The 16,215-nt window shown below is 36.5% G+C and overlaps 1 long non-coding RNA gene across 4 annotated transcripts in view; it reads right to left on the bottom strand.

Annotated features, from left to right (window-relative positions):
* LOC138736619 (uncharacterized) overlaps nt 1-16,215 on the bottom strand; it is a 54,706-nt gene that overhangs the window by 26,077 nt on the left and 12,414 nt on the right. For 3 of the 4 annotated variants that reach the window (XR_011340446.1, XR_011340447.1, XR_011340448.1), the window contains exons 2-3: nt 12,727-12,815; nt 12,029-12,437 (exon numbers count right to left, since the gene is read on the bottom strand). This is a non-coding gene — a long non-coding RNA (uncharacterized lncRNA). The remainder of the gene's footprint in view (nt 1-12,028; nt 12,438-12,726; nt 12,816-16,215) is intronic. The other variant, XR_011340449.1, reaches the window with a different exon arrangement.

The following is a 16,215-nucleotide window of genomic DNA, read 5'->3' as shown; positions in this document are numbered from 1 at the left end:
AAGAAGATTGGCCTCTCTGACGCTAAAGCCGACGAAAGATGGCGCCAACACAGGGAACCTGGCGGACGGCCAGGACATCTGCAGGCGTGACATGGTTAGCATGGCCAGGGGTGGTGAGCTGAGTGGGGCCGCGCAGGGGTACAAGTGGGGAAGCACTGCCGATAGTGTCCTGATGTGTGCCGATGTGCCGATGGGTGCACGCTACTGCACGATGGACACTGTGGGTATGTGCCCGACATCGCTTTTTTGTGAAGTGCTGGACCAATTTCGTGCTGCAGGGGACCCGCTCCACATCGTGTTGAAGAGGTCAGTCCGACATGGACTGGGTCAGACCTGCAGCAGGGCAGCCAGAGATGAAATTTTGGTACCAGAAGAGGAAGGAGAAGAACATGTTGAATATTTGGATGAAGATGACCAAGAGTTATTGCTGATAGCAGCTGAACTAATGAAAGGTAGGCCCAGAACTACAAAAATGGCTTCTCCGTTTAAATCTGCTACTTCACCAACTTTAACAAATCCTTCACCTGAACCTGATGTGGTTACAATGATTGAAGAGTTAACAAAACAAAATGAAAATATTATGGCTTATAGGACTACTGGTTTTCATAAGAGAGATGAACAATTTGTTGAAGTAAAAGGGAAAATGTCTTATATGTGTGGAGAAATCGCTGCTATGAAAGGGGATCTTAGTAAATGTCTAATTGCAGTGGACGAGGTACAGGAAAGATGTAAGAAAGTTGAAGATAGAATGGATCAAGTGGATGAATCAGTCACAGGATGGGACGTGCAAAATAATATGCTTTTGCAAAAAATTGACTCATTGGAAAATCAAAGTCGAAGAAATAATGTGAAAATAGTTGGACTTACTGAAGATATTGAAGGACAAGACGCTATGAATTTCTTTCGTAAATAGATTCCTTAAATGTTAGGGAAGGAATCATTTACAGAAGGATTGGAATTGGGTAGAACTCATCGAGCGTTAAGAAGGAAACCTTTTCCAGGACAACTTACGCGAGCAGTTTTAATTAGTTTTAACATATCAAGATCGGGAGGTGATTTTACGTCTTGCCATACAGAAAGCCAGTGTTGACCAGAACCCAATAATGGTTCAGGGCAGCAGTTTTCCTTTATGCAGATCTAAGTCAGGAGGTTATAAGGAGTTTAATCAGGCTAAGACAATGCTGTGGAAGAAAGGTTAAAGATCGACATTTAGATATCCAGCAGTGTTGAAAGTATTTTATGAGCCATTTCAGTATCAATTCTTTGAGAAAGCTCAGGATGCATTAACTTTTGCTAATTCCTTACCAGATAATAAGCTGAGTTACGATCTTTCCAAGAAGCCATTAGTTAACATCGCTAAGGCTAAGAATGGAAATGACAGTGAACTGCAGAAGATGGAAATGGTGCAACTAATTGATGTGATGGATGATACTTCAACTCAACCTGGACAATAAATTGATGAATTAATTTTTTTGAAAGTCTGGCTGGGGAGGGGTAGATGACCACACCCGGTTAACTGGGGGGGGGTGCTGCTTTGCAGTTTTTTTTGGGGGGGTGTTGGCTTTTTTATATATAATATTAATCTTAAGTTTAGTTTTTTGTAAATGGTTTTTTTTCTGTATTTTAAAAATATTAAATTTAGGTGGGAGGTAAATGGAGCCAAATTTTAGTGTAAGAGTTGATTGTGTTGAGTGCCATTCTATAAGGAATAATGAATAATTTGAATTTTGTGAATTTTAATGTTAAGGAGCTAAATCATCCAATAGAACGGAAACATGTTTTGGATTATATTAAAAAGTTGAAGGTGGATATTGCATTTTTGCAAGAAATCTCATTTGACAGAGAAAGAACATTTGAAATTGAAAAGAGATTGAGTTGGGCATGTGATTGCTTCTTCTTTTAATTTGAAAGCCAGAGGAGTCACTATTTTGATAAATTAAAAAGTACCATTTGTTTTGGATTCTTTTTCTGCTAATGCTGGTAGAGTGTTGATGGTTAATTATAAAATATTTTCGGAAACTTGATTAATATTTATGCACCAAATGAAGATGAGGAAGTATTTGTTACGGAGACTTTTTTTTAATTTGAATCATTCAAATGAGAATATTTTGATAGGAGGGGATTTTAATTGTTGTTTGGATGCATTGTTGGATAAATCTCCAAAAACTGTGAAGAGAACCAAAATGGCAAAAAGAATAATTGAGATGATGGTAGATTTAAATTTGGTAGAAATATGGAGGAAACTGAATCCTACTGAAAAATATTTTCTTTCCATTCTGCTCAACAGAGTTCATTTTCTAGAATTGATTTATTTTTAGTTTCAGCTCAGTTACTTAGTTACAGGGTAGATTTACACGTGCTGAGTATAAGAGTAGAACATTGTCTCATCACTCATTGTTGTTGGCTTCTTGTTTTGGTACCGAGATGGTAGAAAATGTTTATCGTTGGAGATTTAATAAACTGTTATTTTAAAAACCTGAATTTGTTAAGTATATAAGAGATCAAATTGTTTTTCATTTACAAACAGTGCAGAGTAAATTTGTCTTATGCTATGCTATGAAAACATATTTAAGAGGTCAGATTATTAGTTATACAGCAAAAGTTAAAAAACAATATTTGATAGAGAGTCGAAATTTGGAAAAATAAATTGAAACATTAGAGAAAGAATTTCAGAAGAATGCTACTAAAGATAATAAGATACAATTGTCTAAATTAAAACTTCATAACAATAATTTGCTATCTTATAAGTATGAAAAAATGATTCAAAGATCGAAGCAATGTTATTATGAATTAAGAGAAAGAGCACAATGTTTTAGCTAGGCAATTGAAAACTGAGAAAGCATCAAGAACGATTAATGCAATTAGGAAACACTCAGAGATTACTTATAAACCACAGGAAAATAATGAATTAATTTTTTTTATCATGGTTTGTATACATCAGAAGGTATGCAGAATATTGATCAAACTGATTAATGTTAATCTAATTTAGATTTAGCATAATTGAGTGCGATGAATATTAAGGATTTAGATAGTTCCTTTACAGAATTAGAACTTAAGGAAGCATTGCAATCAATACTGGGAGGGAAGTCTCCTGGAGAGCATGGGTTTACAACGGAGTTTTATAAAGAATTTAATCATTTGTTTTTTTCCGGTATATATAGCACTTTGAAACAAGCAACTGAAACTGGTTTATTCCTAGAATCTTTTTCAAGGGCATTGATAACTGTTATTCCAAAGAAGGATAGAGATCCTTTAAAAGTGCCTTCTTATTGACCATATCTTTATTAAATGTGAATTATAAAATTGTGGCCTAAGTATTGGCAAATAGATTAGCTAATATTTTGCCAAAATTAGTACATGTTGATCAGGCTGGCTTTATAAAAGTTAAATATTCTGTAGATAATATTACTAAATTGATTTCAATAATTAATGCTGCAAGACAACAGGTTAATCAACCAATGATTGTAGGATTAGATGCGGAAAAAACTTTTGATAGGATTGAAAGGAATTTTTTGTTTAAGGTCTTAGAAAGATTTAATTTTGGACCACTTTTTACTAGTTGGGTTAAAGCTTTGTATACTAGCCCTTCTGCAATAGTAATGACAAATGGACAGATTTCACTGACATTTAATTTGTCCCGATCAACTAGACAGGGTTGTCATCTTTCACCAGCTTTGTTTGCTTTGGTAATAGAATCTCTTGCTCAAGCAAGAAGACAAGATACAAGTATGAAAGGAATTAAAATAGGTGAACAAGAGTATAAAATTAATTTGTTTGCAGATGATGTGTTGATATATTTGACATATCCTAAAGATTCTTTAAAATCATTGCAGAATTTGTTAAATCATTATGTTATACTTTCAGGTTATAAAATTAATTGGAAAAAAAGTGAAATATTATCTATATCAGATGAAGATTATACAGATTGTAGACAAATCACTAAATTTAGATGGTCCAATAAAATTAAATATTTAGGAGTTATAGTTAATAGAGAATATCAAGACTTATATAATTTAAATTGTATACTATTGTTGAATAAGATTAAAGTTGATTTTCATAGATGGAAAGATTTACCACTGACTTTAATTGGTAGAGTTAATTGTATAAAAATGAATATATATCCTCGTATACAATACCTTTTTCAGTCTATTCCAAGTGCGATATCAAAGATTATTTTCAGGAATTATATAAAGTAATTCAATTATTTTTGTGGAAAGGTAAACTCTCAAGAGTTGTTATGCAGAAATTAACATGGCAGTATGAATGGGGTGGACTTCAATTACTACATTTTCAAAATTATTATGAGGCGGCACAATTTAAATTTATTAATAGGTTATTTGATACTGAACAACCACCTATATGAGCAAAGGTTGAATTGGATTAAATTTCTGAAAATGAAACAAGTCATTTTATTTATTGTTAATTATTACAAAAATATAAATTACCTGTATTACGACATATAATGGATATTATATGACCAACTTATAGGATCTAAAGGGAAAATTTCAGTAAAATCACCATTGTATCAGAATAAATTCATTATTTTTTCTTTAAATAATCCTTATTTGAAAAATTGGGAGATGAAAGGAATAAGTATTATACAAGATTGTTTTGAGGCAGGTAGATTATCTACATTTAATAGATTACAAGAGAGGTTTTGTATTTCATCAAATTGTTTTTGGCCTATTATCAAGTTTTAGATTTTTTTACAAACACATTTTGGTAGGGACTTAGTTTTACCAGGTCAAACTAAATTTGGGATTTTAATTGTAGATAAAGGAACGAAAGGGTTTATTTTAGATATGTATAGGTTGTTGCAAGAAAAAAATGGATAAAGTTGATGTGTATAAAACAAAAGAGAAATGAGAGAAAGATTTAAATTGTCTTGGGAAAAATGGTCAAATATGTGTATTGATAGTGTTACAAAATTACTTAACGTGAGATACAATATGGTCAATTATAATTTTATTCACCAATTGTATTTAGCTCCTGAAAAGTTGAAGAAATATGGATTTAGTTCATCAGATTTGTGTTTTAGATGTGGGGAACAGATAGGTACTTTTATGTATTCTGTTTGGACATGTAGGAAAGTTATGCCTTTTTGGGAAAAAGTCATAAACTTTTTGAGAGATTTATTCAAAAATGATTTGCGACAGGATCCAATGATGTGTTTATTAGGTTATGCAAATGCATTAATTGAGGAGTTGCAAGTGGACAAACCACAACTGGGTTTTATGTGATTAGGGTTAGCAGTAGCAAGCAAATGTATAGCTATTATATGGAAAAATGAGGTAGAACTGAATATACAAAGATGTCATAATGAATTACAATCGTGTTTATATTTGTAAAAAAATAACTTAAAAATTGGTAAAATAATTATTCCTTTTTTGTTAAAATGTTGAGTTTGTATTTGGAACATATGGCTATTGATCTTAAGTAAACAATATGTACAGAGTTGGCATGTCGAACAGTTAATTTTAAATGCCCGAAATTTTTTTTTAAGGCTCCAAGGGATGGGGGAGGGGGGCGTTGTGATGAGATGGGTTAGTAGAGGGGGGAGGGGGAGGGGGAAGGGGGGTAATGTTTTTTTGTTGTAGGTTGTGGTTATTTTTGTTATGTTTTGTAAAATCTTTAAATAATTTTTTTTTTTTAAAAAGATTGGTTAAACACGACCTACCACGCACAAAGTCATGTTAACTATCCCTGATATTTCCTGGCTATCCAAATAATTTTCTATCCGATCTCTTAGAACACCTTCCAATCATTTACTGACTATTGACATTGGCTCAATGGCCTATTATTTCCATGGTTACTTTTGGACCTTTTTTTTAAACAATGGAACAATGCAAGCTACCCTCCAATCATCTGGCACCACACCTGTGGCTACGAACATTTTAAATATTTCTCTCAGAGTTCCTGCAATTTCTTCATTAGCCTCATACAAAGTCCAAGGGAATATTTTGTCAGACCCTGGGGATTTATTCACCCTTATTCGCCTCCTCTTTAATCTGTGTAGGTTCCATGACCTCACGGCTTGTTTTCCTTACTTTCCACGACTCTGTGCCCATTTCCTGAATGAATACTGAGGAAAAAATATTAAGATCTTGCTCATCTCTTTTGGCTCCATTTCAAGCTGACCACTATGATCTTCAAGGAGACAAATTTTGTCCCTTATTATCCCTTTGCTCTTAATATACCTATAGTAAACCTTAGGATTTTCCTTCACATTGTCTGCCAAAGCAACCTTGTGTCTTTTTTAGCCTTTCTGATTTCTTTATTGAGATTTTTCTTGCATTTTTATACTCCTCAAGTACCTCATTTTCTCCAAGCTGCCTTTACTTGTTATACACCTCTCTTCTTCTGAACCAGATCCCCAATATCCTTTACCTGTCTCTCTACCTCCTGCTGTTTCTGTCCTATACTCTATTACACGAGGTTCCTTCCCACTTCTATCCCCCTTTATATTTGTTGTATCATTTTTTTTAAACTTTAGTCTGGATAAAGGGTCTTTCTGACCCAGATTTCCACCACTGCTCATTCACAGAAAAACAAGGCTTGATATTTTTACCAATTGGGCAAAATATTTTAACTTGTAGGTTCTGTTGCTATTGTAAATGTTTCTCAGAGTTAAGCATCAGATTTAGAATTAAAGCTAGTGTCCTAGCCCCTCCTCCAACACAATTGGAACATCTGAATAATTTTCAAACACCATTATCCAGGAATGTTTCTTGAAAAAAATCTAGCATTATGTTACACTTTTACTTAGCTTAGGATTTTGAAAGACCACTTACTGGTCATTAACTTTTTCATGGTGATCTGCAGATATATTTAACCTAATTTGGTGGCTTTTCTCCTTGTCTTTGATCCAGTGTTTTATTGACTTTTGTATTTTATTATTATTCCTATTTTGGAATAGATGAATAGATTATAAAGTTTAATTCAATTTTATATGGTTTTCTATTGGTCATAATGAGCCTGTTTTCAGCAGGTTTGAATTCCCACAGTTCCTCATCTCTGACAGGAAATATTATCTGCATTTTATTTATAGGCTATTGACATGGGAGTTAACACGCCAATGTGTAATTGGATCCTGGATTGCTTCACCTCCAGACCACAATCAGTGAAGATTAGTAAGAACATCTCCTCCTCAATCTCCATCATTACCGGGGCACATCAGGGCTGTGTTCTTAGACCCCTGCTCTCTACTCACTTTACATCTATGACTGTGTGGCTCAGTACGACAATAACACTATCTACAAATTTGCCAACAATACTACGGTAATGGGTTGTGTAAAGGGAGGGGATGAGTCAGCATTGAAAATGGAGATTGAAAACTTGGCTGAATGGTGCACCAACAACAAATTTGCACTTAATGTCGCAAAAACTAAGGAGCTGATTGTTGACCAGGAAAGGAAAGCAAGAGGTATACAATCCACTGAAGGTTGGGGGATCAGACGTGGAGAGGGTGAGCAGATTTAAGTTTTTGGGAGTCACTATCTTGGAGGATCTTTACTAGAACCAACACACCAATGGCATCGTGAATAACTTTCTCAGAAGTTTGCAGGGGTTTGGTATGACATCAGAAACCCTGGCAATTTTCTACAGAGGTGTGGTGGAAAGTGTGCTGACTGACTGCATCATGATCTAGTATGGGAACACCAATACTCCTGAGTGTAAAGCCCTCCAAAAGGTAGTGGACACAGCCCAGGATATCACAGACAAAACCCTCCTTACTATTGAGTACTTCTGCAGGGAATACTGCTGTTGGAGAGAAGCAGCAATCATCAAAGACCCACACCACCCAACACACACTCTGTTCTCACTATTGTCATCAGAAAAGTGGTATAGGTGCCACAAAACTCGCATCACGAGTTTCAGGAACAGCTGCTACCCTTCCATCATCAGACTCCTCAATGACAAACTCAATCAGAGATTAATTTAAGGACTCTTACTTGTGCACTTTATTGATTTTCTTTTTTTATTCTCTCTGTATTACACAATTAGTTTGTTTACATTTGTTATTTGTTTATAGTTTTTTGCTTATATGTTTACGATCTGTACAGTTTCCTTTTGCACTACCAATTAGTCGTAATGTTTGCGTGCCCGCAGGAAAAAAAATTGCAGGGTTGTGTGTTGTCATGTATATACTCCGACAATAAATCTGAAATCTGTTATTGCAAATCATTGTTTCAAGACATTCATTGTTATTCTTTATTAAGCTAGCAAATGTTGTTATTATTTCTTCATTTTAGTTGTTGGTGTCACCAACTGGGCCACAATTTCCTGTACATTCTGAGCTTGCATGTTAAGATGTGGTGAGCTATCTTAAAAAATGACTGATTTAGGTACTCCAAATCCTGTTGGGGATGAAGTTCTAGAATTTAGATCCAGTGGCTCTATATTTTGAAATTACGAGGGTGTGTGAACTTCAGATGATGTGCAAAGTTAAAATGGTGGTGGAATATGCAGGTAGTGGTATTTTTATTGTCTGATTTGATGTAGAGGTCATGGGTTTGGAAGTTCTGAGCAGAGCAGTCAGAGTGAATAACTGTTGTGCATTGATAAACATTGCATTTAAAATACTGTGGTGGTGGGACTGAATAATTAGAACGGTAGCTGTTTGAATATTATGTCTTCGTTCATGTTAGTTCATTTTCTTAAGAGTTGCAAATGGAAATGAATATTGTAATAATTTATGAACATCCTTATTTTGAATTTATGATGAAAGAACAATCATTGATAAAACAGCTGAAGATTGTTGGCCAAAGAACATTGCCCTGAGGAAATCCTATTGTTGTCTGGTGTGAGATGATTAGCTTCCAACAATCATTATTATCTTTTTTTTTGGCTAAGTATGAGCCTAACTAGAGCACTAATGTTCTCCAATCAATCATTTTGCAGTAATTGGCTGGATTGAATTTATTCTGCAGTGGCGTGGGGGGGGGGGGGGGGGGGGTGGCAAGATGGTGTAGGAAGAAGATGTTCCCCAGCTAAATAACTAATGCCTGAATTATAAAGACATTCAGCACTTTTAAAACTTTTTCAGAAGTGACTTAGACATTGTTTACAGCAAACAAAAGTCAACTAGTGAAGAAACTAACTTTTAAACGTGCAGAAAGTGCGGAAGAATTGAGGCTTTCCTTCCAGAAAAATCCATGAGAGTCAATTGGAGAAGCCCCGAAACAGCAGAAGATCCTGCAGATCAACCTGAGTGTTACACCGGCGTCTTCTTTGCATTCAGGGATGCAAGTTGGCGCCGGTGCGAGGAGTCCTTCTATGGAGTGGGGGGGGTGTGAGGGTGAGACACAACCCACGCCCAATGAGACAAGCAAGTGTGAGAACGAGCCCCCAACCGAGATTGCAAATGCTTGTGCATGTTGTGCATGGCTGGCAGTGCTGCTATGACTAGCATAGTGTCGGGGGACATTCACCTCTGAGCCTTGGTGGAACTGGGCATGTGCGAAGACTCGCGTATGCGCACCACTCCTGACCGAGTCCGGGCTGTGGGCAGGATCGGCCTCTGCCAGGCTGACAATGTTGCCCAGTGGGGGGTGGGGGGGAAGTCCAAACCCACAGCCAGGCCACCCAGGCCAAAGTAGTAATGACAGAGGAAGAAGAAAAAAACCCTGCAATGCTAGAAGAAGAGGAGGAAGCAGAAAGAATCATGGAAGGTAAGCCACACAAGTTTAAACCTATTCCTTTACAGACTTTTAAAACTTCTGCTGTTGGAGTTGAACCTATTAATCCTTTACCAGAAGATTTTATTATGAGAAAGGATAATATGGCTGTTCAAGTGAGTCAAGGTGTTTCAGAAGTTAAGGGCCAATTTGCTGAGTTGAAAGGGAAAATGAACAATATATATGAAGAAGTTTCTGCAGTTAAAATGGATGTTAATAAATGTTTGCGAGCTGTGGATACGGTACAAGATAAGTTGAAAATATTGAGCAGGGTTTTATTGTATCATGTTTTAAGACTTTTTTTACTTGAAAAATGTGAGCAATCCCATTGCCTTGCTATTGAGGAAACTTCAGGCTAAACTGGTTCACAAGTTACTGTTTGAAATCAAATAGTTTTTGTAGGTCTTTTATGGGATCATTGAAGCAGAGTAGCACAAAAATATCAGGTATAACCCCAATGTATGATGTGATACTGACAGAATTATTTCTATTGCCACAGAACATAACGGTCCTAATTTTATTGAAGTCGTAACATTCTAAGATCACAATTCCCAGTCAATCTACATAATTACTCACAGGTCAAGTTGAGATCAGCTAGCAAGACATATCAGTAAACGATCTAACATCTTTTAAATCACACTGGTAATCATGTTATTTGATACTTTAAGCTCTTGAAGAACTGTAAATGGTATTTTTTTGAAATTATTTAATTTTTAAATTATAGAATATGAGGAGAAGTGATTATATGTTTGCTTGTAAGTCATTGTATTTTTACAAATAAATGGAAGCATCATGTCCATGAACTATTTCTAAACATTTTGTACCCATTTAAAACCTTGACATATTCATATAGTTTTGGGTACTATGTTGACATGTTAACAAAGTCAACAGGCACAGAACAAAGTATGACTGATTTCAATTAAGCATCTTGCAGTCATGAATCAATTATTTGATTAGAGTATTTACTTTTCCTAAGAACAGTAATGCTCTGCCATGCTATTTGCCTAAAAGCAAGAACATTTGTAAAACATTATAGATAGTATTAGAGCTTGGTGACCCAATTTGACTCCAACTTAACCTGATCACAGGTTTCTGTGACAGGGCAGGTCATCTTGCACTTCAATAACCTACTTGGTATTGCGCTCAATCGATTAGGATGAGGCTACACATCACCTGCTCAGCTCTGTGCCTTGGTCCGGTCAGGATAACCCACTTAATTATGCCATGTGAGAGCACATCCATGACTGGTACACCCATGGACATAAAAAAATTATTGAATGACTGTTGTTACTTTTTGACGCTGGCAGGATGAGCCCAATATTATCTTTCCTTGTATTATTTGTAACATATTCCCAGACATTCAAACAGCAGATTAGACTGTGTGTTCATCATTGATACAGGATAACCAGTCAGTTGTTCCAACTAAAGATTAAACTCAGTGTCACTTTTGACCCTGAGATGAATTAGTTACCACACATCTGAACAATCATTAAGGTAGCCTATTTAAACATACACAAACCTCCCTAACACTCTCCTGCCTTCCCTCTCCATCTGCAAAATATTTCTGTCTATAATGCACGTTAGAGCAGTAAGTGCAAATTGTTGCTGTTATAGAAATAATTAAGAGAATTTAGTTAATTAGCCAAAAGTGCCCTATTCACTGAGTGGATTGGGAGTTTTGCCTTTTGCATGCTTTGACCAGCATTATATAGGCCAGGAACTAGGTACAGAACTTGGAGTTGGTTTAGTAGCAGAGGAATATTCAGTTGTCTGAGATGCCAGATCAATGCCAGACAGGAATTTAAACTCCAAGGAAGAGCAACCTAGCTCTATTAAATTAACAGTGCATATTGTCTTAGAAATCTCAGTTTAAGATCGGCTAAAGCAATACAAATCAGGAAATAATCTTTAACACTCTATATACCGCATGGTTAATCATATTATCTATATTTTAAGCTCTTGAAATCTTTTAAATATTAATTTTTAGAATTTATTTCATTTTTGTTATTAAGGATCTTGCAGACATGAATCAATTATTTGATTAGAGTATTTACTTTTGCTAATACAAAAGTTGAAGTGATTACTTGTTTGGTTGTAAGTCATTGTATTTTTGACAAATACATGGAAGCATAACAGCCACGAACCATTTCGAACACCATTTAAAACCTTGACATATTTAATAGGTGTAGGTACTTTAACTTAAATAGATCATATTTATATCCACTGTATGAGTGAATTTCTAAGCAAACTAAAAAAAGGGTCAACATAACAGAAGACATTGCATTGATCAAAACTGTGGAGCACACAATAATCATATCGACATGATGGAGTGAATAAATGGCTTTAATTACCAAAAACCTGAGCATTACTGATACACTACTTGGCCAGGTTCCAGGAACAGGAGCAAGAGGGGGCAAGTCCAGGCACACCAGCCTTTATTGGGAAATCCAGGGAGGAGCCAAGGGAGGAGTTAGGGAAGGTCAGGGAGGTTCGGACTAGCCAGTCCATACATCTATGCAAATGCATTTCACCACAATAACTTCCTTGTTGTTCTCTTTCTCCTTCATATGAATACATAAAAGCTCTCCATATCCATTTGAGAATTATTTCCATGACTCTCATTCACATGAGTGAACTCTGTGGACAGCATAAGCCAATACAAGGTTTTCCTTATCATAAATTACAAGAAACCTTTGTGAACAGATCTCTCAGGTCCCAGTCCTGCAATCCAGTTGTGGAAAGCAAGTTTGTATGGATCCACTACAAGTAAAAAGATAGAAAACAAATAAGAGTTAATGCTGGAACCTGAAAAAAAACAGAAAAACTGGAAGAATTTCTTCCATTTTCTCTACCTCAGAAAATGGACAAACTGCTAACATCTTTTACAAGCAATCTTTTATACATTCCCACAGCTATGTGGACAATTTCACCTTTCACCCTCCCTCTTCTAAGGATGCAACTTTGTGTTCCTAGTTCTACAACAGGCAGTGTCTTAAAAATACAGCCTCTATCCTCAAGGACCCCCACAACCCAGGCCAAGCTCTCTTACCTCTGCTACCATCAGGAGAAAGGTACAGGAGCCTGAAGACGAGCACTCAGTCACACAAAGACAGCTTCTTCCCAGCTGCCATCAGATTCCTGAATAGTCAATGAACCAAAAAAACATGGCCTTACTTTGATTTTTCATGCACTAGTTTTATTTATTTGTTGTAAGGTGGTTTATATGGATGTTTACACTGTGACGCTGCTGCAAAGCAACACATTTCCTGACTTGTTCATGACAAGAAATTCTGTTGGTTTTTCCATTGCATTTATTTCATTGGTGAAGACTTCCAACATGTCCTCGTTATTCCTGAAATGAGGTATGATGGATTGAGCCATGCTGGATTGAACTCTCAACTGCATTTCTCCTATTTCCCTCTCTTCCCTATAGTATAGTTCCCATAGTACTCAGTTCCATTCCATCAGCCTTAGCATTCAATGAATCAGCTCCTACATCATCCCACCTCGAGTTACATCTACATCTCTCCTCCCCAATGCTTCATTTCACTTACTTTGTGAGTTTCTGGCCTGTTCTTCTTTCTCTACCCCATCGCTTTTTTTCCCATCTTCCCATGCAACCAGAGGAGATGCAACCCTTGTCCATTCACCTCTTTACTTTGTACCATCCAGGAACTCAATCATCGTTCAAGGTGAAGCAGTGATTCACTTGCACCTCTTCCAAAGTAGCCTACTGCATTTAGAGTCCACAACATGGTCTCTTTTGCATTGGAGAAACAAAATGCAGATTGAGAAGCTGCTTGCAGGAGTACCTCCACTCACTCTACAATCTGGAGGTGATCTGAAACACCTGCTCCATGCCAGTTTCATTCTCAATCCCACTCCCATTCTAATCTATCTATCTGTGACATACTCAACTACTATACAGAAGCCCAATATAAATGAGAAGAATGATATCTTATCTTTCATCAAGGTGCTTTGCAACATTCTGGAATGAATATTAAATTTTCCATCTTCAGGCAAACTTCTCTCACATTATTTTCAATTATATTTATCAAAGCCTCACAACCCTTCAATTGCAACCCACAATTGCCATGCAATCTAACTGTGATCCTGACTACGCCTGGTGTCCCAACCCTTAAAGCCCCATCCATACACTGACACCTATTTCACAATATGCAATCAGCTTTCCTCTGGTTAACCTATAATGAGGGGACCAGTATATTTCATACACAGTAAGGTTTTGTACTGGCAGACACTCAGAGAGAAAACATTAATTGGATTACTGTGCCCTACACATTACAAAACATTTCTTGATCTTGCCTTCCTTTCCTTAGGATAAAAGTTTCAAAAAGCCCAGGGATGTGGATGGTTTGCTTAAATGCGGAAAAGAGATTTACTTTGAACCATGCAGCCGCAGCCTCTACATCATGGCAGTGGGTTAGTTGCTCATCTCTCAACCCATTGCCATTAAAATGAGAAGTACGCAGGTTGAGGTTAGGATTGATATTTTAAAAATTTCACTTTTCATCCGACTCTAATGCACTGTTTTAAGGGTTAAAATTGCTCTCAATGAATCAGGTGATTGGATTTCTTGTTATTTATCAATAACAGGTACAGAAACCTAAGTGATAAAATTCTAGGTCAATTGCTGTTTACAAATGCAATGTTTTCTTCCAATGTTGAAGTTACACTTTTTCAAAGAAAATATTGACTGGTTATTTTATTTCATCAATCATTAAAAGAGGCATTAGAAGTTCTTAAAATGAGCACTCATTCCTATATTCTTAACAAAAATTTCACAGTACTTTTGATTATACCATGACGTCGAACCAAATCCGACATCGTGCACAGAGACACTAGTTTCAGCTTGAATATGGCCTACGAGCTCAAGGCAACAGTTAAGCACCAGGTCACTGTTTGCTGCTGATAGAAGATAGGTGTCCTGCATTGAATCAGTGCATTCTGGACCATTAAATGCTCTCATTACTCCAGGTCTCATCTTGCATAGCTAATAAAGGGTCCGAACAGAAACTGCAGTGGATTGGTGAAGGTTTCACTTTGGTGAGGAGTCTTGCTGGTGTGTGCATGAGTTGCTCGTTGAATGGAACTCTATCCTTAGAAATGGAAAGAATGACTGAAGGAAGGCAGTCAGTTTCTGAGGCAACAGTGACATTTCATGCTAATTAACTTGACTTCCCTTACAGGTGCTTTTTGTCTATGTACATATGTTGTGAGGGATTTCAATGGGAGGGTCATATAGAATATAATCATAACATATAACAATTACAGAACAGAAACAGGCCAATTCAGCCCTTCTAGTCTATGCCGAACACCTTCTCCCACCTAGTCTCATTAACCCGTAGCCAGCCCATAACCTTCCACTCCTCTCTTGTCCATACCTATCCGATTTTCCTTAAATATTAAAATCCTGTGGCAACAATTCCACAGATTCACCACCCTCTGGCTGAATAAATTCCTGCGCATCTCTGTTCTAAGCGGATGCTTGCAGTAATTGTTACTTTAAGGCAATTATCTTTTTCAAGATTATGCCAGGGGACTAACTGCTCTCTGGTTTGCATTGTTTTGTAAACAATTCCAGAGAAGCAGAATGAAGAATCCTAAAATAAACCAACATATCTTGCTTAATATACAATCTACAAAGTTAGTTATTAAGAACTTGATCAACATGCGTGAGTACACTGGTGATGCAAAGAATCACAGCCTCTGAAAGATTGAAAAAAGTTGTAGAGGACTTGGTGTGACTACATGACTGCAGAGTAGGGTGAGCCTGCAAATCTCATAATTAATTACTGAAAACCTGATATGCAGACTGCATGATTCGAAAATGAGATAACAGTGCAGAATAATGACTAGGATGTTCAGCCTAGCAATGATTGAAGTTGTAGACAAAAGCAGGCCAGTCACAGATTGGTTGTGTCAAAATGTAAGGCACAGGGGCCCTTAAATTTGTGCTGAAAAGAATAGGTATGATTTTTCAGATGAATGACATTATTGAAAAGAGGAGGTGGCAAAGACATTCAGAATGAGGTCATATGGGAGCACAGAAAAAATGATCTTGGTAGTAGAAATAGGGCCAGATATCAGTACAATATGGTCAAACATATTTGAGCCCCAAGGTGTAATTGATGTTCCATTAAGGAGGAATACAGAATCATTCCAACCCAGCAGCATCAGACATTTTAGGAAGTTTCAATCAGAGGTGAGAAGACACAATGACTATACAGAGGCTCTGAATCATCAGTCATGCCATGTCATGCTTGGTGAGTATCTGAATTGTTTATTAAGAGATAAATTTGTTTCTGGACTAGTGGATGAGTATTTCAAATTGAAGATACTTCATTCTCAAGATTCAATATTTGAAGGCATGCTAAATAGGAAGAGGAAGAAAACCTCCAGATATTTAAGGGAATGTGTAGTAGTCTGCATTGATAGTATGAAAAAAAAATAATTGATCCAGGTTTGATAACAAATATTGAAGAGAAAGTTGATACTGTCATAAGAGCACAAAATACCC

This window comes from Narcine bancroftii, chromosome 6, assembly GCF_036971445.1.
Source record: "Narcine bancroftii isolate sNarBan1 chromosome 6, sNarBan1.hap1, whole genome shotgun sequence".
Taxonomy (NCBI): domain Eukaryota; kingdom Metazoa; phylum Chordata; class Chondrichthyes; order Torpediniformes; family Narcinidae; genus Narcine; species Narcine bancroftii.
Note: the sequence above shows the minus strand (reverse complement) of the source record. Positions and strands in the feature narration are given on the sequence as shown.